Here is a 26,475-nt window from a genome sequence, read left to right on the forward strand (position 1 = left end):
AGTGATGAAAAGTTCTAACATTAGATTACGGTGATAGTTGTACAATCCTGTGAATATATTAAAAACCACTAAGTTTTACACTTTAAATAAGTGAATTGTATGACATATCAATTACATATTGATAAAGCTAAAATTAAAAAAAAAAACCAACCTAATGAACAACATCGAAGAAGGACTTCTGGAAAATATATCCCAATAGTGCAAAATACCCGATAAGGAGAAAGACTATGGTTTTGCAGAAGTCCAAGAGGAGAAAAGAAACACAGTCAAAGCTTTAAAGATGCTGAGATGCAGACTGTTCAAGGGGGCTGGCAGCTTGAGATCACTTAGACCACTGGTTCTAGCCACATTAGACCCAAATATCCACTGCGCACGTTTTTTTTTTGAAACAGGGTCTCACTCTGTCACCCATGCTGGAGTGCAGTGGTGCAATGAGGGCTCACTGCAGCCTTGACCTTCCAAACTCAATGGATCCTCCCACCTCAGCCTCCCGAGTAGCTGGGATTACAGGTGTGAACGACCATGCCTCACCCCCTTTCTTTAAAAACTATTGAAAATATACCTTTACTACCCTGAAATGAATTCAGAAATCACTTATTTAGTACATATATATTCCAAAAATATCTACATAACACAGTAACTGTAATATAAAAACAATTTTTAATAAAAGAAATATAAATTTCAATATGTAAATTTTCAGGCAGGACTATATCAGGACTAAAATGGTCAGAAATCCACATCTCTAAGTTGAATCACTGATTTTCACAACTACAAATACTCTTCATTTGGGTATGTCATTTTGGCAACTCAGATACCACACTCTCTATCATGAATGCTATCAATAGTGTGATTGATTCTTCATGTACCTAAAACAGTGAATGTCAATCTGACTGCATTATGGGGTGCCCAGACATGTGATCAAATATTACTCCGGGTGTCTGTGAGGGTGTTTCTGGATGAAATTAATGTTTTACTCAATGGACTGTGTAAAGCAGATTAACATCCCTAATGTGGGTGGGCTTCATCTCATCAACTGTAGACCTGAATAGAACAAAAACACTAAGTAAGAGAGAACCCCTCCCGCCTGACTGCTGAGCTGGGTCATCTCTGCTTGCCGTCCGACTCAAACTGAAACAAACATTGGTTTTCCTTGGGTCTAAAGCCTGCTGGATTTCGGACAGAAACTCACATTGGTGGCCCTCCTGCTTTTCAGGCCTTTGAACCAGACCCGAATGACACCATCAGCTCTCCTGGATCTCTAGCTTGCCAACTGCAGATCTGGGGACTTTCAGCCTCCATAATTGCATGAGCCAATTCCTTATATTAAGTATCTTTTTATATATAGAATGCCTCTGCTTTATCCGAGGGGGATATGTTTCAAGAACCCCTATGGACGCCTAAAAATGCAGACATTGCCCAACTCCATATATACTATGTTTTTTCCTATACATACAAATGCTCCCCAACTTATGATGGAATTGAACATCGTAAGTTGAAAATATCACGAGTCAAAAATGCATTTAATACACTTTACCTATTGAACGTCATAGCTTAGCATAGCCTATCTTAAACATGCTCAGACCACTTACATTAACCTATAGGTGGACAAAAATCATCTAACACAAGCCTATTTTATAATAAAGTATTGAACAGCTCATGTAATTTATTGAATACTATACATTACATCAAAACCGTGACAGTTTCATGCCATCATAAAGTTGAAAAATCTTAGGTCCAACCACAGCAAGTTGGGGACCGTGTATACATATCACCTATGATAAACTGATAAATTAGGCACAGTAGGAGATTAACAACAATAACTAACAATGAAATAAGCAATTATAACAATATGCTAGCATCACTACTCCTGCACTGTGGGTCCATTATTAAGTGAAGTAAGGGTTACAGGCAATGTCATACCAGACAGTTAATCTGATAACCAAGACTAAGGGACTAATGGGCAGGCAGCACACACGGGAAGGATACATCGGACAAAGTGAGGACTCATCTTGCAGGTGTGACAGTGAGATGGCACGAGATTTCATCACGTCATTCAGCACAGCCCACAATTTAAAACTTACCAACTGTTTGTTTCAGGAATTTTTCCATTTAATATTTTCAGACTGTGGTTGACCATGAGGTACTCAAAGCATGGAAAGCAAAACCATAGATAAAGAGCAACTAGTGAATACTTACATTTTCTCCAGAGAAACAGAACCAATAGGATGCGTATGATACAATCATATAAATATACTACATATATAAACATATCCTATCAGTTCTGTTTCTTGAGAGAACCAAGACTAGTAATACTTAGTAAAACTAAGAACAAAACGAGGTAATTTCCCTTCAAATCTAGACTAATTCCATTTCCTGAAATTTCCATTTATACTAAAATTACATTTAAAAAAATCCTTTAGGTAAATGGAATTCAGTTACAGGTTCAGTCTTAAACAGTTTTTTTTCTATCTACATAAATTATTCAGCAAGATATTCTAGGCCAGGTGCAGTGGCTCATGCTTGTAATCCCAGCACTTTGGGAGGCCAAGGTGGACAGATCACCTGAGGTCAGGAGTTCGAGACTATCCTGGCTAACACGGTGAAACCCCGTCTCTACTAAAAATACATTTAAAAAAATGAGCCGGGCGTGGTGGCAGGCGCCTGTAGTCCCAGCTACACGGGAGGCTGAGGCAGGAGAATGGTGTGAACCCGGGAAGCGCAGCTTGCAGTGAGTGGAGATCGCGCCACTGCACTCCAGCCTGGGTGACAAAGCAAGAGTCCGTCTCAAAAAAAAAAAAAAAACTTAGCCAAGCGTGGTGGCACACCTCTTAATCCCAGCTACTAGGCAGGCTGAGGCAGAAGAATCGCTTGAACTCGGGTTGCAGTGAGCTGCAATCGCACCACTGCACTCCAGCCTGGGTGACAGAGTAAGACTCGGTCTCAAAAAAAAAAAAAAAAAAAAAAAGATAAAGCTGTGCAGATCACATGAAAAGTTCTACTTTACAGAACTGTCACCACATTAAGCCTTGAATTCCACAGGCTCTACCTATTAAATAAATGCCTATAGCATCCATCAACCATTGAGACAATCACAAATGTTTCCACAAATTGCTAAAACGACTCTCAGGCTCATAAAAAAACAAATCAGAATTCACCAGAAGATCCTGGGTCCCCACCTGGTCAAGGGGGAGGAATCACTGGCTGACACTCCTTCCTAGAGCCCCTCTGGAGCCCCCAGGCAGAGACTACAGAGCAGAGGAGCTAAGGAGCACAGTTCACAGCACTTCCAGTGTCTCGGAGAAGGGGAAGTGGTGGAAATTACCACTATCTCTTCTCCAACTTTGCTCAAGGGTATCACATCAGCACGCATCACTGAAACCTCTAGTCCAGTAAAGTCAAGGTCTGGGGCAGGGGAGGGGGGAGCGAAAGTAGCTCTCCTCATAAAAACATTGTGGATCCTGCCTCTGTGTTCTAAGAAAACTCTGAAACAACAATAGTCCATGTATGCCCCATGTATTTGTCAAACAGTGTTTCTTAAAAACACCAACATAGATGCACTGCTCCCAAAATAACAGGGAAAGGCACTGAAGGCCTTGAGCCTCTCCCAGGCAGCAAGCACCATGTCCTGTGCAGTACCTCGTACAGTTCACTGAATCCTCACAAGAGCCTAAGTGGGTATCTCTAGATGAAGGAACTAAGGATCAGAGACTGTAAGTAAGTCTCTCCAGGTCAATTCATTCTTGAGCGACAACAGTCTGAACCCAAAACCCACTTTGCTTCTGCCACTCCATCTGTCCTCCAATACACACATAACACAAGTTAGGAATGCGAGATTTTGATCTCAATGAATATTTCACAACATATAAACAAACTGTAACAACACTAAAACGACACAGCTCAACCTGCCCCTTCTAGATTTGTCTACTTGTCCAATGTTGTCATCAGTGCTGGTATACTTTTTTTTTCTTTTTTTTTTTTGAGATGAAGTCTTGCTCTTGTCCCCCAGGCTGAAGTGTCATGGCGCGATCTCGGCTCACTGCAGCCTCTGCCTCCCTGGTTCAAGCAATTCTCCTGCCTCAGCTTCCCGAGTAGCTGGGATTAAGGGGGCCTGCCACCACACCTGGCTAATTTTCGTATTTTTAGTAGAGACGGGGCTTCACCGTGTTAGCCAGGCTGGTCTCAAACTCCTGACCTCAGATGATCCGCCCTCGGCCTCCCAAAGTGCTGGGATTACAAGCATGAGCCACCGCGCCGGGCCCGTGCTGGTATTCTTTATGAAAATTTTTCATTTTGACGGGACTAACGACCATGTTATTTAACATAAAACCTTTCTTAGAGCAGAATGTTTACTGCCAGGTCTAGATCAATACGTATTAAATTAGAGCTGTAAAAGTAAAATTCTAAGTTATAATCATACTAATTGGAAGGAGGGAATGATGGATGGTCTTGAGTTGAAAGACTATGCTCACAACCTGGGTGACGGGATCCATACCCCAAACCTCAGCATCCTGCAACATACCCATGCAGCAAACCTGCACATGCACCCCTTGAGTCTACACTAAATTATTCAAATGCATTAAAATGACTTCTTTAAGCATTTATTGAAGTTGTTTTTAAAAATCATATTAATTTATAGATACCTATTTTTAAATTTAAAATATTTGTCATCATTTTATATTAAAACATTACTTGAGTGAAGACAAACCACTCTCATTAGAGAAATAAACCCTTCATTCACGAGGCTGCAATCTGGGTAGCCTGAACGCTCACTAGAATGTCCCAGTGCTCCTCAGGACAGGGTTCACAGCTCTGGGAGCCCTGCCCAAAGCTAATTACACATTCACAACCACACAGGAAACTCCAGAGTTTCCGTTACTTCTACAAGGAGATCACATAATTAAAACCTACTGAGGAAAACAAAGGGCTATCTCTTACCTTCCACAGAAGGTAGACATATACTATTTAAAATTCAACTCAGAGACTCTTTACTAGAAATGTAAAATATCTCAGAAGCCATTTTATAGGAAACTCTACGTGCAACACCATCAATAAAAAAATATTCTTGTAGTTACAAGAGTCTACTATGGCAGGATCCTGACTACTAAAAAGTTATGAGGCAAGTCATTGTGGGCACAACATTTATTTATCAATAAATGTTTATTCTGTGTCCAGGCAAGCCAAGCACCAATTCTCTGGGAACCTAGTCAAGAAGGGCTCAAATATATAGGCATATAAAGACTAGGACAGGCTGCCCACGGTGGCTCATGTCTGTAATCTCAGCACTTTGGGAGGCAGAGGTGGGTGGATCACTTGAGGTCAGAAGTTTGAGAACAGCCTAGCCAACTTGGTGAAACCCCTCTCTACCAAAAATATAAAAAATTAGCTGGGTGTGGTGGTGCATGCCTGTAATCCCAGCTACTCGGGAGGCTGAGGCAGAAGAATTGCTTGAACCCGGGAGGCAGAGGTTGCAGTGAGCCAATACCGTGCCACTGCACTTGAGCCTCGGTGACAGAGCGAGACTCCATCTCAAGAAAAAAAAAAAAGGCTAGGACAAAAATACCTACTTTCAAGGAGTTCACAGTCTAGAGGAAGAAACAGGACATGTAAATGAACAAAACCGGTCCCCATCCTTTATAAATCTACTTTAAAAAAACAAAAAACAGGGCAAGTATACATACAGGATACAATGGTAGCAGAAAGATCCCCAATTCTGTCTTACTTTGGGGAATAAAGTAGGAGGTACACCTCAAAGGTGTGAGAGTAAACATAGATTCAACTGAAGAACTCTAAGGACTTGGCTAGAATACAGTATGGCTAGAATACAGAAATGTCAAAGTGAGGACTGGTCAGCAAGGGCCAGAAGACCAGTCAAGCCCTGGACTTCATGTGACACAGGATGGTAATAAAAGCCGTGCAGTCCTATAACCCGATCTGCAGTTCCTAAAAGCTAACCTGGGCTGCTGTACTGAAGGTACAGAATGGGAGGGTCAGGGGTGAGGAAAACAGAATGGGCATCTCCTTCCCTGTAATGTCTCTGCTCTCCCTTAGTCTAAGCTTTATATTCAAAATAAAAGTACCACTCTCACTCCACAACTCCCCCAGTATCTGAAGACCACCATAGTGCTTCCCTAAATTGGCCCTTCTTCCAAGTCAGCACCACACATTTCCCATCCACTCCTCCAGATTTCAGTACCCTGTGTCCACTGGCTTCATAGTATAACAGGCACCTCGGAAGTGGACACAGACACAAGACAGATCTGGTCTAGAAAGCACAGAGCTCAGCAAGACTATTATTTCCCTCGCTCTAGACACTGAGCTGCTCCTACCTTAATCTAAGAAAAAAAAAATCTGCTTTTCTAGGAGCTTCCAGAGGCTCATAATAAGTTCATGATTATCTAACATTTTCAAGTCTTTTTCCACACAAACTGTTGCTAAACTACTTTTCTCTTTTTTCCTTTTTTTTTTTTTTTTGAGATGGAATCTCACTTTGTCGCCAGGCTAGAGTGCAGTGGTGCAATCTTGGCTCACTGCAACCTCCGCCTCCTGGGTTCAAGGGATTCTCCTGCCTCAGCCCCCAGAGTAGCTGGGACTACAGGCGTGTGCCACCATGCCCCACTAATTTTTGTACTTTTAGTAGAGACGGGGTTTCACCATGTTGGCCAGGATAGTCTCGATCTGCTGACCTTGTGATCCGACTGCCTCAGCCTCCCAAAGTGCTGAGATTACAGGCATGAGCCACTGCGCCCAGCCTCCCCTAAAGTTTTATTTTGAAATTTTACAAACATGTAGAAATGTTGAAAAAATTGTACAGTAAGCAATACTCCACTTCTTTCCTTTTCTTCTTAATTTTTTTTCCCGATCATAGCACACTACAGCCTGAGCTCCGCCTCAGCCTCCCAAGTAGCTAGGATTACAGGAGCACACCACCTTGCCCAGCTTTTCCTCTTCGTTGCTGTGTAATCTGTATTCTAAAAAACCTAAACCTTTATCTGTTAAAATTTTTATTTGGTAAATCAACTCAAGGTTCCAGCCTTTAGGATACTTTTAAATTCTGACTTTGACTTGAAACCCATTAGTCTTCCTTCTAACAAGTGCTGTCTTCAATCTAAGTCACTTGGCCACTCAGTATTCTCATCTACAATAAAAAGGAAGTTGGATTCTAAGGCATCTCTACGACACCTTCTGACTCTTGTAATGTCAGATAATTCACATAATGATGGCGTTACAGAGGACAAAGCAATGGTAAGGCTATGTGACACACCAAAAGAATCTCTTTCGGGGTCTCCCATACAGTGAGTAGAGAACTGAACTTAAAGGTCAAGAGACCTGGGTTCAAGCTCCAGTTCTGCCATACAAGTTGTGTGACTGTGGGCAAATCACTTAATCACTTTATATATCTGCAAATCTGTTTCTTCTCCTATAAAAAAGAACTGATAAAATCTAATTTATAGAGTTCTTATAAAAAATAACATGTGTAAATCAACAAGAATGTAACTCCTGATATCCCAGTTCCAGAAGTTATTTCATCACAGATCAAAGGTCAAAGGAAAAATGGTACAACAATCCAAGGTCAGGGACGGCAACTTATTTCAGTGATTCAGAAACCCCACCCTTGCCAATCATCCACCCATGAAAAACACACCAGTCAAGTTTCAGAAATATGCCAAAAGGACATTATAAATTTATCTTACTGTCATACTGCATCCAGAAGGATCCACCCTGAAGAGAGGACAACACAAATTGTCCTGGAAACCACAAGGGAGCTCCCAGGCCATTCCCTGGCTGAGAAGCACCTTCAGCCCTGGCACAAGGTGGGACAAGAACTCTTCTTGGCAACTACAGGGGCAGTGCCCAATCCCTCCATTCTGTAGTCACGCCAGGATCTTGATTGCTGTCACTACTTTTTCCTTTAAATTCCTCCTATTCACCTCCATTAGAATCTTTTCCCCTCCATGTTTCCAAGATGTACTGCTATTTAAAACCATTTAAATTTCCTATTTAATTAATAATTATATGTGCTGATTCAAAAACAACAACAACAACAACAAAAAACGAAACAACAACAAAAAACACTACTATCCAGGAGACTGCCCAACCACGTATAATCCAATCTGTATCCTTCTGTATCCTTGGGTAAGTTAACCTCTCTGAAATCTGTTTCTTCATTGTAATATGGGGCTGGTAATACTATGCACCTTCCTTATAAGGATGTTGAGAGGATTCAATGAAATAATGAACCTGAAGTGGTTAGCAGGTTGGCAGCCCACAGTAAAGACCAGATAACATAAGCTATCATAATTTACAGAGGAATATACTGCATGCCCCATGTATGACTACTGCCTTATTAAAATAAAAGCAGCAATTCAAAAGACACTTTGTAAAAGAAACCTTTTATAAGGAATGACTAAAGGTTGTTTTTACCTACTACTTATATTAAATTACATACCATGGCCCACAGTTGTCAACAAACAACATTAGCTTCTGGGTTTTTCCCACTGAAAATTACATATTATGAAAATATATAGTAGGGAGTCCACTGGAACAATAATCAAGAGACCTGGATTGTGGTCCCAGGTCTGGCACCATCTATGTGACCTTGTGCAAGTCACCCACATTCTGTGAGCCTTGTTTATAAAGGAGAGTGGATTAGTAGCTTTCAGAAGTTCGAAAATTTCATTTCCTAATCTGTACTTTCAGAACATGGAATCAAACAATTTAGGAGAAACAGCTTATTAATTATAACTTTTTATGCCTATCAATACCGACTGAAAATCCAAAAAGGGTTTTTAACCTACACAATCTAAATGTATTTATCTCTATTATTTCACAAACTTCATTTTCAAAATGTAGAGATCATATTAAATTGTAAATTAAGAACAGACTTAAAACACTGAGGAGAAAGAATCACACAGTCAAGGCAAACTGTAACTCAGGGAAAGGGCCACATCAGAGTCAGAAAGTGAATATTGCTAACTGAAGCAAAATCAACAATCGATTTGATAAAATCATGTGTCTTACCAAAAGCCAATCAAAACTTTCAAAAGAAACCAGTAAGAAGTGTTTAAATCAAATCATAATGTAATGAATTGAACCTATATTCCTCAACATATACATAACCTTTCTTACGGTGAATTATGACACACATTCAGAAAGGTGCATTTTATGTACACATTTTAAAGACTTGGAGTGAGACTCCATTGAAAAAGTCAAGGACTACTAAGAGAGAAAGACTGAGCCTTCTCATGTCAAAAAATGCACACGTGCAAGTCGGCATATATTCAAGGTGCATGAAACAGACATGAGGGAGAGAGAGGCAGGGGTAAGATGCCTTCAGATATGTGATTCTCTACTCAGTCTGAATCCAGACAGAAGTCCAGTAATGCTCAAAAAACTTCAATGCTTACTGACTGAGGAGGCATAACTTTTAAATTTTTGTTTTTATAAGACAGTACTTTATTAATTTTTAAAGACAGATTTTATACTATGCCTAAAATTGTAACGTGTAGTACATTTAACAGGGTAGTTTCCCATTTCCAGGAATCAACGATATCGATTATGACTTATGAGGAAAGATGGCATCCACATCTACCTCCCCTGTTTCTACCTCCAACTCCAAGACGAAAGAAACTGTATTCTATATCTTCTCCCCACCCCAGATAGGCACTCCCCCTTAAACACCCTCATGGCCACGGAAGGAAAATGCAGCTCCTTTCTGTTTTAATCCCATTCTTCTCACAACTCCTTCCTTTCTGCCTGTCCAACCAGTTAAGGAAGTCTCAAGGTGAATCCACAGGAGAAAGACTGCTCAGTCATACCTGAGTGGCCACTTTAATCAAGATAAGGTGATGGTGGGCAGGGCTAATGAAGCCCCAGTGGAGGGATGGAGGCCAAGTCATGCTGCAGTGGAGTGGAATAAAAAGCTGAGTAGGAAAGAAAAGGATAAAGAACTTCTCAATAATGTACGAAGGGGAGAGAGCCGGGGGTAATGAGGAGGCAGAGACACTTTGTTGATGTTGCCATTGTCATTTAACTATGAAAGTAAGCTGCCTGGAAAGCACCAGCTAGACAATGTGGAAAGCCCACACTGCACAAATACTAGGGCATTGATTCTCATAATAACCCCACGTGGACGGAAAGGAGGAAGAAACTTTGGTTAGAGAGGAAAGCAAGCACAACTACATATAGGATGCTAGACCAACCACAACTACATATAGGATGCTTAAAAACAAAAACAAAAAAAAAAGGAGGTAGCTATCAGTAATACCAATTCAAATGGCCACTAAAGAGCACAACTATATTCTCACTTGTTTGGGCCAAAGAAAAGCTCACTCATACTAACTTATGATTTCTCTCTATTATTCTATGAGGCTTAACACAAGAAAATAATTAGAAACGATTAGAAGCTTCCTGGATTTTTTAAACTTAGAACCATATAAGTCTTCTCCTTCTTTCTACTTTTTGAAAAACAACAAAATAAAAATCCTAATCTTATGCCAAGACCTCTTCAGATCCATTTCTGGAGATCTTCTCTCATTTTAATGCAAGCTGCTGGAAAGGACGTTAAACTACTGACAACACTTAACATTCCAGACAAGTGACAAGCCTGGAAAAGGACAGCCTAAAAGAATGTCTGGCAACAGTACATAAGTGATTTTTCCAGATTGAGTCCAAAACACATTGGTTCCCAAAGTTCAAACTGCCAGAATGCAAGAAATTTTGAGTCTCCTCTGGCCACCACCTTCTTAGCCAAAGTTTCTGAATATTTACAAAAAGAAAACGTTTATTCAGGATCCTTTCAAACCACAGCTTTATGCTCAGACTCTTGGCAGGCAGTTTAAACTTGCACAATTCGATCGATAAAATTAACTGTCGGCCATAGTTTTAATTCAAACCATCAATCTATTTGTACAATTATAACAACCTCTGATGTGAAATACTAAATGAAACATTTCATTTTGCACTTCATTAATGGTTCAAGTATAACAATGTAAAAAATCCTTTCTAAAAAGCTTACAATTGGCCGGGAGCAGTGGCTCACGCCTGTAATCCCAGCACTTTGGGAGGCCGAGGCAGAAAGATCACAAGGTCAGGAGTTCAAGACCAGCCTGACCAACATGGTGAAAACCTGTCTCTACTAAAAATACAAAAATTAGCTGGGTGTGGTGGCGGACACCTGTAATCCCAGCTACTGAGGAAGCTGAGGCAGAAGAATTGCTGGAACCCAGGAGGCAGAAGTTGCAGTGAGCCAAGATCACATCATTGCACTCCAGCCTGGGCGACAGAGCAAGGCTATGTCTCAAAAAAAAAAAAAAAAAAAAAAAAAGCTTAACAGTTTAGATTTGAGAAGTCTTTCTAAACTAAATAAGGCAAAATAGAATTCAAATTCAGTGTAGTAAAAACAAAGTCTTTTTTCCAACAAGCATTTCACTGGTTAGGTTAAAAAGAAATTAATAAAAAATGCTAAGAAGTTCTTTTTCCTTGTGTCTAATGAGTATAAAGCAGTGGTACTTAATGAGGGGTAGGGGGTAATTTTGTACCCTAGGGGATATTTGGCACTGTCTGTAGACATTTTTGGTTGTCACAACTGGGTGGGTGGCAAGGTGCTACAGACAGTGAGTGTGTAAAAGGCCAGGAATCCTGCTAAACTTTCTACAAAACACTGGACAGCCCCCCACAACAAAGAATTATACAGCCTCAAATATCAATACAGCCAAGGTTGGGAAACCTTGGTATAAGAGGACTGGTTAAACTTGGAAGGAACGATTTGTCTTTCTGTAAACCATCCCATAAATAAGGTCTCATGTGTACACACAATCTGCTAAGAAAGCTGCAGTTCTGGCAGCTGGCAGAGCTGAAAGAGAAGGGAAAATCTATGCACAGGGCCCTCAGATTTTCACCCATATTCCCCAGGAAAGGATACAGTTCCAGGAAGGGCTCTCTCTGATCTCCCAGAATGAAATCTAAGAATGAACCACAAGGCCTCACTGCTTACCTGTATCTCCTTTTCGTAGTCCCCAGCTGGCCTGGCACAGACTGACAACCCCAAATGGATGGTCAAAATCCACTGTTCTCCAGTCCCTCTGAAACCTCACTGGCAAGAAGGAAAGAAACTAAACCCCGAGGGCCCGTTATATTCCAGCGCGGTCCTGGGGATTCCAAACTCATTCAGTTCCTTTTTATCATAGGAAGTGGGTATTATAATATCAGGTCCACTGTAAAAAGTGATCCCAAAGCTTCGATAGCCGGCAAATGCTACAGCAGGAGTCTGAATAGGGGTACCTCCAAAAGCCACACCCATCCCACCACAGCTCCCAGGGGTTTCTTTCTAATCTCAAGGGTGGCCTATACCCTGGGACTATAGAGGGCCTTGGTGTGCTAAATCTTCAGAGACATTTTTAAACAGTCAAGACGCCTCTTGGAGACTAGAGGAAGTTCCTGACCTTGCGGCATTCCCTCCTCCCCATTTCCTCTACCCCACCAATCCTATGCCAGCCTGTCTGTGTCAGGAAAGAAATCCAGCTGGACAACTCTGGCAGCCTCCTGTCGCCCTCCCCTGCCAACAATCCTTCTGTGCCACAGCTGTTTGTCCATACTGTAAAGCACACATCCCACCAGGTCAGTCTCCTGTAAAATAATGCCTCCCTGTCCCAGGCCAAATACCCCAGCGCCGATATGTGCTTCTTCAAATCCAGGCTCCAACCCATCCCTCTATCTCATTTCCATTTTACATGCACACATAGCCACACACTTTCACATACCCACACTTTGGCTCCTACTGTTCCTACCCCTGAAAACCCCTTACCATTTTCTTCCCTGACAAATAACTGCTCATGGGTCACTTCAGGACTCAGCTCCACTGCCGTGTCCTTAGTGATACCTTCCCTTGTCTCTAGTCGGTTGGCCCCCCCATCCCTCTTACCTTTCTGGCCATAGCACTCACCTAAGTGTCTTTTATCCAGACAACATTTAGTGTATACTTAAACCAAAAAGGTCATCACTATTTATCTGAAATTCATATTTACTTATTTTTAATTTTCATTTTTTTTGGGAGACAGAGTTGCTCGGTAGCCCAGGTTGGAATGCAGTGGCGTGATCTCAGCTCACTGTAACCTCCGCCTGCAGGGTTCAAGTGATTCTTCTGCCTCAGCCTGCCTGTTACTTGAAAAACAGACAAAAGCAAAGCTATGATGTGAATAGCCTGAATTACTGCTGAAAAGTACATGAATGTCAGAAGTAAATTCTAACTCTGACTAGATAGGTCAATTAATCAGTGACACAGTTCACTGCCTGTTATTAAGACATCCTATAACTGAGTCTAGAATTTTACTTACTTCTTAGTTGTAGGACAAAGATATAAGACAGAAAAAGAGGAAAACAGTAAAAAGTACTTCCTTTCAAATTCAAAATGTCATGGTCCGTACCTCCTTGTTAAAATGCCGAAACACACCATATGACTCAATTATTAATACACTGATTTTGCTGTTGCCAATCTAGGATAAGCTTCACCTATGTCTTTATCTCAGGAGCAAAGTACTGCAAGTTCAAGCAGTAAAGTGCAATTACATGCGAGAATGTCAATATAACATAACCAATCAGGTACTAGAAAACCAGAACATGTAAAATAACTATGATGTTTCTTCCCAATATTTCATTCTCATTTTTAAAAAGTAAACTTTCAGAACAATACTGTATGACATAAGCAAACTCTGACTTTCAGTAAAAGTTTACTAACAGTAGGTATTAAGAATAGACTACCATGCAGATTTCACTGCCACTTACCCCCACTTTACCAGATAGAAGTCTTAAATCTAAGCCTTCGAAACTATATTCTAGGTTACAAACACCACCAAAAAATCACCAAAGCCCTACACATATACACATGCCTCTGAGATTGCTGCCTGTCGAATCTGATTTACTGAATAAATGAGTAACCTGATTATTTTAGCTTAAATAAACAACAATCCCTTCTAAGGACTTCAAAACACAAAATCAAGATTTTCTTTTTAAAAAAGAACAGCGGGCCAGGCACGATGGCTCACGCCTGTAATCCCAGAACTTTGGAAGGCTGAGGCAGGCAGATCACGAGGTCAGGAGTTCGAGATTAGCCTGGCCAACATGGTAAAACCCCGTCTCTACTAAAAACACAAAAATTAGCTGGGCGTGGCGGCGGGCGCCTATAATCCCAGCTACTTGAGAGGCTGAGGCAGGAGAATCACTTGAACCCAGGAGGCGGAGTTCGCAGTGAGCTGAGATCACAACACTGCACTCCAGCCTGGGCGACAGAGCAAGACTGTCTCAAAAAACAAAACAAAACAAAACAAAAAAACAGCAGTATTGTTTTAGGTCATAACACTTAACATAGACCGTGTGATACACAGAAGGCAGCTCTTTGAATAGGAGCAGCCTGGTACATTTACTGGCATGTATTCATGAATTTACATACCAAGTGGAAAGAACTCAGACTGTGGTTGGGTAGAATTTAGGTTCAAATGCTAACAACTCCACCACTTATTAGTTATCTGGCTCTGGGCATATTACTCATAAATTTCAGTCTTTCGTCTGTAAGTAGAAACAGCTAACACATAGGATGCTATAAGAACCACATCAAACAATGTGTGGAAACTAACAAGGAAAATGCTCAGCACACAGAATTACAATAAGCATCCATCTCCTTTCCTTCCCACTACAACCAGAATGACAAATTTCCCTTTATCCTAAACTTACTTCTTTCTTAGACATATACCTCTCCCTTTCCACTACAATCCCCAGGACTGCTTCAACTCCAACTTAAGCAGAGAAACTTCAGAGGTTCTTCTGACAACTACAAACTTCGTCACTCCAATCTAAGTGTGTGCCACCCTCTCCCAATCCTAACCACCATAGTTTTGATCACTCCAGAGTTTAATTCAACACAGCTTTCTTTTACCTTCCTCTATCTTCCTCATTCAATCAACTACAAACTTATGCTTACCTTTCCTTTGATTGTCCCTGGTGACTAGGTGTCTCTCCCTTTCTCTTCTCATCCACTCCCTCTACTCTGCATGAGTCACTCCACTGGCCTTTTATCAGGCTTTCTTGACTGACACAGATCTCTCTGATCCTTTCTGTATTCTTTCAAATTGTCCTCCTTCTTTCTGAACTGTTGCTTTTTAAAGATGGGATAATAGCACTGTGGTTGTATTTTTTTTAAAAGACTCTCAGCCGGGTGCAGTGGTTCACGCCCGCAATCTTAGCACTTTGGGAGGCCAAGGTGGGTGGATCACGAGGTCGGGAGATCCCAAGACCATCCTGGCTAAAATGGTGAAACCCTGTCTCTACTAAAAATATAAAAAAATTAGCCAGGCATGGTGGCGGGTGCCTGTAGTCCCAGCTACTCGGGAAGCTGAAGCAGGAGAATGGCGTGAACTCGGGAGGCGAAGTTTGCAGTGAGCCAAGATCGCGCCACTGCACTCCAGCCTGGACAACAGAGTGAGACTCTGTCTCAAAAAAAAAAAAAAAAAAAAAAAAAAAAACAAAGATTCTCTATTAATTAAATTAGAAAATAATGGAATATCTCTGAAAATTCTGAAATACTCGGGAACTCACATACTTCTAAATCTATGAACTAAAGAAGAAACCAAAAGGGAAATTAGAATGTGTTTTGAACTTAAAATGAGAATGTGTTTTGAACTTAAAATGAAAACATAACATGTCAAAATTTGTGGGCTACCCCTAAAGCAGTAAAGGGAAATTTATAACACTAAACATCTATGTTGGAAAAGAAGAAAAGACTCAAATCAGCTCCTACTTTAAGAAACAAGAAAAGGAAGAGCAATGAAACAAAAAGTATGGAGAAGAAAGAAAAGAATAAACATCTAAGCAAAAATCAATGAAACAGAAAACGTAAACAGAGATCAATGAAACCAAAAATGGGTTGAGAAGATCAATAAAACTGATAAACCTCTAGCCACACTCAGAAAAAAAAGAGAGGACACAAATTACCAGCATTAGGAATGGAAGGGGTGACAACACTACAGATTCTACAGCTATCAGAGGATAATAAGGGACTATTAGGAACCACTTTATGCCAGTAAATTCAAGAAGTTAGATAAAATAAATGAATTTCTTGAAAGACAAACTATCGAAGCTCACTCAAAAAGTGATAAATGGCCGGGCGCGGTGGCTCAAGCCTGTAATCCCAGCACTTTGGGAGGCCGAGACGGGCGGATCACGAGGTCAGGAGATCAAGACCATCCTGGCTAACACGGTGAAACCCCGTCTCTACTAAAAAGTACAAAAAACTAGCCGGGCGAGGTGGCGAGCGCCTGTAGTCCCAGCTACTCGGGAGGCTGAGCCAGGAGAATGGCGTAAACCCGGGAGGCGGAGCTTGCAGTGAGCAGAGATCCGGCCACCGCACTCCAGCCTGGGTGACAGAGCGAGACTCCGTCTCAAAAAAAAAAAAAAAAAAAAGTGATAAATACCTTGAATAGTTCTATATTTATTGAAGAAATTGGATTTGTAGTTAAAAACTTTCCTACAAAGAAAACCCCAGGCATAGATGGATTCACTCAGGAATTCCACTAAAGAAATAAAACAAATTCTTTACAAACTCGTCCAGAAAACTGAGAATATTTCCCAACTCATTCTATGAAGCCAGCATTACTTTGATGCCAACATCTGATAAAGACATTACTACAGACCCATCTCTCTCATGAAAATAAATGTTAAAATTACAAACAAAATTTTAGCAAATTGAGTCTAACAATCTAGAAAAAAAGGATAATACATCATAACCAAGTAGGGTTTATCCCACAAATGCGAGGTTGGTTTAACATTCAAAAATCAGCCGAACAGGCTGGGCATGGTGGTTCATGCCTGTAATACCAGCACTTTGGGAGGACAAGGCGGGCAGATCACGAGGTCAAGAGATCGAGACCATCTTGGCTAACACGGTGAAACCCCGTCTCTTACTAAAAATACAAAAAATTAGCCGGGCGTGGTGGCAGGCGCCTGTAGTCTCACCCACTCGGGAGGCTGAGGCAGGAGAATGGCATGAACCCAGGATGAGGAGCTTGCAGCGAGCTGAGATCATACCACTGCACTCCAGCCTGGGCAACAGTGCAAGATTCCATCTCAAAAAAAAAAAAAAAAAAAAAATCAGCCGGGCACAGTGACTGACGCCTGTAATCCTAGCACTTTGGGAGGCTGAGGTGGGTGGATCACTTGAGGTCAGGAGTTCAAGACCAGCCTGGCGAACATGGCGAAACCCCGCCTCTACTAAAAATACAAAAATTAGCCGAGCATGGTGGTGCACACCTGTAATCACAGCTACTTGGGAGGCTGAGGCAGGAGAATTGCTTGAACTCAGGAGGCGGAGGTTACAGTGAGCTGGGATTATGCCACTGCACTCCAGCCTGGGTGACAGAGTGCAACCCCATCTTAAAAAAAAAAAAAATCAAAAATCAGTGTAACTCATCACATTGTAAACTAAAACAGAAAAGCCATATGACCTTCTCAATACACACAGAAAAACACTAAACAAAACCCAACATTCATTCCTGATTTAAAAAAATACAAAACTCCACAGAGAACCTACTAAACTTGATAAACGGCATATATGAAATATGATACTTAATGACGTAAGACGGAATATTTTCCCCATAGGATCAAAAATGAGACAAGGAAATCCACTCTTATCACGATTGAAACTGCCTTTGCAAAATTATGACTGAGACAGTGAGAGATCTCACTTAATCAACCCCATCTTGCTTTCTAACCTCCAAGATGTCCTTGCTCATTCCTGGGTGTAGACTGAACTAACTTTGGGAGAAACTTAGTTTATAGTTTAAAACAAAGACGGTAACAGCCCTTTCCCAAAGCAGACCTCCTTCTTGTCTGGGCACTAGATTGCCTTCATAGGACTCACATTAGCCACAAGATTAGAAATTACGGTTTAGGAGTCATGCAGCTGAAGGCTACAAGATTCTGACCCTCCTTAAACTGCTCCTAAGATCAGTGTTGGAGATATTTTGCAGACCCTGCACTTGATGGATCAGCTGGCACCATCCAGATGGATTAACTGGCTCATCTGATCTTGTGGCCCCCACCCAGGAACTGACTGAGTGCTAGAAGACAGTTTCAACTCCCTTTGATTTCATCCCTAACCAGTCAGCACTCTTGGCCCATTGGCTTCCCCCAACCCACCAAGCTGTCCTTCAAAACTCTGCTCTTCAAATGCTCAGGGAGACTGATTTAAGTAATAATAAAACTCTGGTGTCCCACCCAGCAGACTCTGCCTGAATTACTCTTTCTCTATTGCAAATCCCCTGTCTTGATGAATCGGCTCTGTCTAGGCGGTGGGCAAGGTGAACCAATTGGGCAGTTATACTTCTATTCATTATGTACTTAGAAGTTCTAGCCAGTGCAGTAAAGGAAGCAAAAAAAAAAAAAAAAAAAAAAAAAAAAGGCATTCAGATTGGGAAGAAAAAAGTAAACATGTCTTTATTCACAGACAGCATTGACAGAATAGCCAATGGAATCCACAAAAAAGCTTTGACGATGAATTACATTAAGGTCTCAGGATACAAAATTAATATACAAAAACCAAGTGTATTTTTACATATCTGCAATGAATAACTGGAAGCTGAAATTCACAGTATCAAAATACATGAAATACTTAGGAGTAAATCTGACCACATGCCTTCAAAAAACTGGAAAGATTTGTACACTGAAAACTACAAAATATTGTTGAGAAAAATTAAAGAAAAACTAAACAAATTGAGAAGTATACTATGGTCATGGGTTGGAAAATTCAATTTTATTATGAAGTCAATTCTTCCCCCCAAATTATCTACAGACTCAAAACAATCCCAACAGAAATTCCAGCCAGCTTTTTTGTAGAATGTGATAAGTTGATTGTAAAACACAGAAATGCAAAGGACCTAGGACTGGTAATAGTTGAAGGTAGATGATAAATACATCACTTGGTATTTCATTATTCTCGCTACTTTGTAAATGTTTGAAATTTTCCATAGTGAAAATATGTTTTGAATAAAAACTGAGATGCTTCCAGGAACACATATAAACACAAAATATCCTTCCTTTAAAATTTTTATTATATTACAAAAATGGTTTCCTCTTTCACACTACCTCAAGCCTAACTCCCTGGCTTGGTTTCCCAGGCCCTATAACCAGTCCTCTCTGCTTCCTGTTCCTCTACGACAGGGGTCAACAAACCACAATCCAGGGCCAAATCTTACCCATCACTTGTCTTTTTTCGGCCCAAAAACTAAGAATGTTTTGCACTTTTAAATGGTTGGGGGAAAAAAAGAATCAAAAGACTATTTTGGGCTGGACACAGAGGCTCATGCCTGTAATCCCAACACTTTGCAAGGTGACTGAGGAGGGTGGATGGCTTGAGCCCAGAAGTTCAGGAGCTCAAGACCAGCCTGGCCAACATGGTAAAACCCTACCTCTACAAAAAATACAAAAATTAGTGGGGCATGGTGGCATGTGCCTGTAGTCCCAGCTACTCAGAAAGGTGGGAGGATCACTTGAGCCTGGGAAGTCAGGGCTGCAATAAGCTGTGATCACCCCGCTGCCCCTCCAGCCTCAGCAACAGAGTGACACTGTCTCAAAAAAAAAAAAAAAAAGAAGTTATTGAAACATAGTCACATTCATTCATATCTGTAGTGTCTGTGGTTACTTTTGCACTACAATGATGGAGTTGATTAGTTGCAACACAGACCTTAAGGTCTTCAATGACTAAAACATTTACTATCTGGCCCTTTACAGACAGTCTGTCAATCCCTAATTTATTATAAGCCTTATTCTCCCTCAGCTAATTCCCTCACCGCAGGAATGTTCATTACTACCTCTTCTTTGTTCAAGTCCCAGCTACTCCTCAAAACCCAAAACTCCCTTCTTCCCCTTTCCCAAATCCTAACCATATCAGCAGTTTGTGTGGAAGTAGGTAAGCAAAACACTATTTGTTATTATGCAAATCAAGGCATTGGAGATGCTGTCTCTATATGTACAAGGGGAGGCTGATGACACCCCAATTCATTTCCAATTTCTCAAAGCAGGTTGGCAGGCAGCATCTAGGAAGGAGAGAGCGAGCAGATGATGCAGACAGAGCACTGAGAAATTCCTCAGTAACGCATGAGAGTTAACATGTCAGTCCCCTTGTCTGCTATGTCATCCTTTAGACACCAATTCAAGACAGCATAATTCAAAAAAGAAATGAGGAAGAAAAAGGTGATGGGAGCAGAAGGAAAAGGGAAGGGAACTTGTCACTTCACGATGTGGAGACTGTCACAAACTGTGGCGAATGGAAAACTACAGCCGGGCGTGGTGGCTCACACCTGTAATCCCAGCACTTTGGAAGGCTGAGGAGGGGAGATCACTTGAGGTCCGAAGTTCGAGAACAGCCTGACCAACGTGGTGAAATCCTGTCTTTACTAAAAATACAAAAAATTAGCTGGGCGTGGTGGCACATGCCTATAATCTCAGCTACTCGGAAGGCAGAGGCATGAAAATCGCTTGAACCCAGGAGGCGGAGGTTGCACTGAGCCGAGATTGTGCCACAGCCTGGGTGACAGAGCGAGACTCCATCTCCAAAAAAAAAGAAAAGAAAAGAAAACTATAGTGACTCTAGCGAGCAAAGAGGCAGTCCTCCATCACTGGGAGGCCCAAGCAGAACAGCCTATGAAGGAGGGAGCATAGCAGAGCTTTAGCTTGAACACTTCAACTCATCAGGTGTCCTGATTTCTTGAGTTAGCACACAAAATGAAGTGGCAAAATCTGCTGACTTAACACTCAGGGATTACTACCTGCCTTGCGTGCCATTTGGAAACAAATATTTTTATTTGTTTGTTTTGAAATAGGGTCTCACTCTGTCACCCAGGTTGGAGTGCAGTGCTTCAATCACAACTCACTGCAGCCTCAATCTCCCAGATTCAAGGGATCCTCCCACCTCAGCCTCCTGAGTAGCTGGGATCACAGGCAAGTGCCACCATGCCCGACTAATTTTTTTTTTTTAATTTTTAGTAGAGATGAGGTCTCACTATGTTGCCCGAGATGGTCTTCAACTCCTGGGCTCAAGCAATCCTCCCTCCTTGGCCTCCCAAAGTGGTGGGATTACAGGTGTGAGCCACTGTGCCCAGCCTGGAAACCAAGAAATGGATCTCTAACTGAAGTCCCAAATAGGAAACCCTGAGCTTTTGGGGATACTTAATTTTTTCATCTCCTCCAATTTAAAGTGGCAAATAAGGACAGGCATAGTGGCTCTCGCCTGTAATCCCAGCACTTTGGGAGGCCAAGGTCAGGAGTTCGAAACCAGCCTGGTCAACATGGTGAAACCCCCATCTCTACTAAAAATATAAAAATTAGCTGGGTGTGGTGGCACTCGCCTGTGATCTCAGCTACTCAGGAGGCTGAGACAGGTGAATCACTTGAACCTAGGAGGCGGAGGCTGCAGTGAGCCGAGATCGTGCCACTGCACTCCAGCTTGGGCAACAGACTGAGACTCCATCTCAAAAAAAAAGTAAGTAGGCCGGGCGCGGTGGCTCAAGCCTGTAATCCCAGCACTTTGGGAGGCTGAGACGGGCGGATCACGAGGTCAGGAGATCAAGACCATCCGGGCTAACACGGTGAAACCCCGTCTCTACTAAAAATACAAAAAAATAGCCGGGCGTGGTGGCGGGCGCCTGTAGTCCCAGCTACTCGGGAGGCTGAGGCAGGAGAATGGTGTAAACCCGGGAGGCGGAGCTTGCAGTGAGCTGAGATCCGGCCACTGTACTCCAGCCTCCAGCCTGGGTGACAGAGCGAGACTCCGTCTCAAAAAAAAAATAAATAAATAAAAATAAGTAAATACAGTGGCATATGAAAGAGGACGCAGGTTTTGGAAGTGTGTAGATGCCTCAAAGGTCAGCACTTGATCTTACTGCCTATGAGTTCCCAGTAAAAGCAGAACATGTGAAAGGACTCTGAGGCACAAAAATACAGTTGGATAGTCTTGGGCAGGCAAGAGGAAAGCTGAGTAAATGTGTGTCTAAAACATGCAGTTCTAGGCTGGGCACAGTGGCTTACACATGTAATCCTAGCACTTTAGGAGACCAAGGCAGGAGAATCACTTGAGCCCAGGAGTGCGAGATCAGCTTGGGCAACATAGTGAGACCCTGTTTCTACAAAAATAAAAATTAGCTGTGGTGACAAGTACCTGTAGTCCCAGCTACTCAGGATGCTGAGGCGGGAAAATCACTTGAGCCCTAGAGGTGGAGGTTGCAGTGAGCTATGATTGCACCATTGTTGCCCTCCAGCCTGGGCAACAGAGCAAGACCTAAAATAATAATAATAAATATTATTATTTATTATTTTTCTAAAATAATATAATTTTCTAAAATAATAATAATAATAATAATAAAATGTACATTTCTAACTTCATTTCAAAGTTAAGGCCAGGTTCAGTGGCTCATGCCTGTAGCCCCAGTATTTGGGAGACCGAGGCAAGAAGACCACTTGAGCCCAGGAATTCGAGACCAGCCTGTGCAAAATAATGAAACCCTGTCTCTAAATAAAAATAAAATAAAATAAAAAGTAAAGTCAAATTTTTTTTTAAAAATCAGAACAGAAACGTTGAACTGCATTACTTCTAGGCCCAACAGAGTAGGCGTTAGCACAGGAATATCTCTATACAATCTGCCCTCGCAGGAAGGACATAATTTCTTCCAGGCTTAACCACTCTAGGTGACCCAGATTATTTTAAATTACAGCGTCAACAATTTAAAGCAGGTTTTACTGTAAGGCACAATCTCAATAATTAATAGGGCAATATAATAAATACATAAAAGCTCAGGAAGAAAACAAGACTCTTGAATGGGCCCGAAAGTTTTGCCATGTTCCCCAAAGTACTTAGTTGCATCCATCAAAACCTTCCAACACATACACATATACCTCACTCATCCTTTTGTGAAGAGTGTCTATTAATCACTAGATTAAGAGGATTTGGATAAAATGTATAAATGTACAAACTTTGCTACCAAGGATGGACACATTTACTTTTCTAGCTCATCAGTTTATGTCCTAGAAAAACTCCAGATCCACATATACCAGCTGTTTTCTATTTTTCATTTTATGATAGTGTTTTCGCTTTCACGTGCAAAGTGACTAATACTAATACCGACTACAGTAATTTAAGTAACACCATTTAGAGTAATTTTGTCTTTAGTACTTTATACTACTAAGAAAGCCACCAACGATTCAAGCTGCACTCACTGGTGAAACCCTATGCTATATATGTAATTAATTTATTTCCTAAATTCTTATCTTCCTCCACCCCCTCCATTGGAAAATAAACTCTAAGAATGCAAAAGTTTTTGTGTGTTTTGTTCAGTGCTTAGAGCAGTGCCTGACTCGTAACAGTCAATTTCTGCTAACTTTGATGAATGAATGATATATTTATATTATGCAATATTACTATGAAGCCATTAAACACAATGAGTTAGAGTGATACCAGCTAATTTAATGGAATTTCCAGAAGTATGAAGTTAAGAAAACAAGAAGAAAAGTGTCAAAAATACGATCCCACAATTTTTTTTTCTTCCCTGAAGCAGAGTCTTGCTCTGTCACCCAGGCTATAGTATAGTGGTGCCATCATGTCTCACTGCAACCTCAAACTTCTGGGCTCAAGGAATCCTTGTCCTTCAGCCTCCCAAGTAGCTGGGACTACAGGTGTGTGCCACAATGCCCAGTTAATTTATTTTAAATAATTTTTTGTTGAGACAGGGTCTCCCTATGTTGCCCAGGGTGGTCTCAAACTACTAGGCTCAAGTGATCCTCCCACCTCAGCTTCCCAAAGTGTTGGGATTACAGGTGTGAGCCACTGTGCCCAGCCTAATCCCACTTTTTAAAAAGTATACCCCAAAATCCATACACTGGTGAGGAAGTGGAGAACGTGGAATCCTCATACACAGAATGTAAAATGGTACAGCTCTGGAAAACATTTTAGCAGTTTCTCAAAATGTTTAACATAGCTACTACACGACCCAGCAATTCAACTCCTACATATATACCTAAGAGAAGTGAAAGGATTATGTCCACACAAAAATTTGCAGAGGAACTTGTATATACTTGCTCACAGTAGCATTATTCATAACAGCCCAAAGTGGCAAAAACGCAAATGTTCATCAACTGATGAACAAATAATGAACTATCATTCAGCCATATAAGAAATGAAGTGCTAATACACGCTACAACAGGGATAGACCTTGATAACATTATGCTAAATGAAAACAGCCAGACAAAAAGTCACATGTTGAATGACTCCATTTATATAAAATACCTAGAATAGGCAAATCCATAGAGACACAAAGATCAGTGACTGCCCAGAGCCAGAGGGAGTGGTGAACGTGAAATGACTACTAGTGAGTACAGACTTCTTTTTGAGGTATTGAAAATGTTATGGAATCAGATAGTGGTGATCCATGCATAACTTTGTGAATATACCAAAAACCACTTGAAAGGTACATTTTAAAAGCCTGAACTTTAAAGTATGTGAATTTTATCTCCATAAACCTGTTATTTTGTTAGTATATGCTTATTTGCAAATGAATACATGGATAATGAGGAATAATATGAAAGGCTAATGACAACCCTGGTGATAGGGTACAGGAGACTGGGAGAGGAAGGTAAGTGTTCGGGTAGAAAAAGACAAAAAATAAAAGACTAAAACAATAATCCAGGGCCAGAGGCGATGGGTTGGGGGATGGAGCAACTCTAAGTGTACAAAGAAATGAGCATAAATCATAAAAATGAGGGAACTAGGGTTGAAAAATCCAGCAAATAGTTTGTAATGGGGGAGAGGAAGCAAACCTAAGTAACTGCAATGATTCAATGGAGTTTGCAGAAAATGCAGAAGGGAGAGAAAAACAACAAAAAAATGGGGCAGAAGACTTAAAATTGGCTCTACCCCACCAAAGTTTCAAAAAGCATGAAAGAAGAAAATTCAATTGCTCCTGGGCAAGAATTCTTGGGCCCAGTGGGGTAGAACCAAACCATGATAAGGAGACACCAGTGTTTTGTAAGCAAGAGATTATATTAAGCAGAGAAAAGCGGCATTTATTGGGAGAAAAGGTCTCACGGTGATTGTTCTGGAATAAAGTAGCCCCATCAGACTGCCTCAGGAATTCATGGTGGAAGAGGTGCCACTGGAAAATGGCTTAGTTGGGATCTTCCCCGAGAACACTAGAAGAGAGAGAGGAAGAACAGAATAGCTTTAAATTTTAGCAGATATTTATTTTTCTTGTTTAATTAAAATAAACCTTATTGACCTATTTTTTGAGAGACTGGGGTCTTGCAATGCTGCCCAAGCTGAGCTCAAACTCCTAGGCTCAAGAGATTCTCCCACTTCAGCCTCCTGAACAGCTGGCACTACAGGTGCGCACCACTGGGCCCAGTGTCATGGCTATTTCTTGACAAATCTTGACAATGCCACCAGTATGTTTTTCTTTAGAGACAGAGTTTCACTTTGTAGCCCAGGCTGGAGAGCAGTGGTGTGATCCTAGCTTACTGCAGCCTCAAACACCTGGGCTCAAGAGATCCCCCTGCCTCAGCCTCTCAAGTAGCTGAGACTACAGGTATGTACCACCACACCCGGCTAATTATAAAATGTTTATTTGTAGAGACAGGGTCTCACTATGTTGCCCAGGCTGGTCTCGAACTCTTGGCCTCAAGCAATCCTCTCCTCTTCACCTCCCAAAGCCCTGAAATCACAGGTATGAGCCATCACATCCAGGCTGCCACCAGTTTCTTTGCATACTTCTTTCCGAGGCTTGACCAACACCTTTACTTTCTTTTGTGTACAGCTCAGCATTTAAAAAAAAAAAGTTTAGGCTGGGCACAATGGTTAACGCCTGTAATCCCAAGACTTAGGGTGGCCAAGGCGGGAGGTTTGCTTGAACCCAGGAGTTCCACACCAGCCTGGGCAAGACGGTGAGACCATGACTCTCCAAAACAATTTTTGAAAATGAGCCAGGTGTGCTGGTGCGGGCCTGCAGTCCCAGCTAGTGAGACAGCTAAGGCAAGAGGAACCCTTGAGCCCAGGAATTCAAGGCTATGGTGAGCTGTGTTCACCACTCCAGCCTGGGTAATAGGGTGAGACCCAGTCTCTGAAAACAATTAAAAATAAAAGTTTAATAACGAGTCTTCTTTTTAGAGGCAATGTATTTTTCCTCTTTAACTTTTTGTTTTCCTTAGGCTATACGCACAATAGACAAAGTTGAAATTTAATCTTAATCTCTTAAACCCTTACTATTCAAACACATCAAACTTAAAAAAAAGGTGAAAGGTGTACAAGAAAAAAAGGGAAGTAGTATGTGCCAAATGCACATTCCTTCCAGAATTTGGGACAAAAATGATGCCTACCTGGTCTCTGGGTGCTAAAATAAGACATTAGAGACACTCCCCTCCTTCAAGAAATAAGACTGGAATCAGACACTA

At 41.4% G+C, this 26,475-nt stretch overlaps 1 protein-coding gene across 5 annotated transcripts in view; it reads right to left on the reverse strand.

The window, feature by feature from the left end:
- SPECC1L (sperm antigen with calponin homology and coiled-coil domains 1 like) overlaps positions 1–26,475 on the reverse strand; it is a 147,349-nt gene that overhangs the window by 116,044 nt on the left and 4,830 nt on the right. For 2 of the 5 annotated variants that reach the window (XM_025400629.1, XM_025400631.1), the window contains exon 2: positions 25,118–25,221. The exons of the other annotated variants lie outside the window; for them this stretch is intronic. The gene's annotated coding sequence lies outside the window, so the exon portion shown is untranslated. The remainder of the gene's footprint in view (positions 1–25,117; positions 25,222–26,475) is intronic. 5 annotated transcript variants of the gene reach the window in all.

The sequence above is a fragment of the Theropithecus gelada genome, chromosome 10 (assembly GCF_003255815.1).
Source record: "Theropithecus gelada isolate Dixy chromosome 10, Tgel_1.0, whole genome shotgun sequence".
Classification (NCBI taxonomy): domain Eukaryota; kingdom Metazoa; phylum Chordata; class Mammalia; order Primates; family Cercopithecidae; genus Theropithecus; species Theropithecus gelada.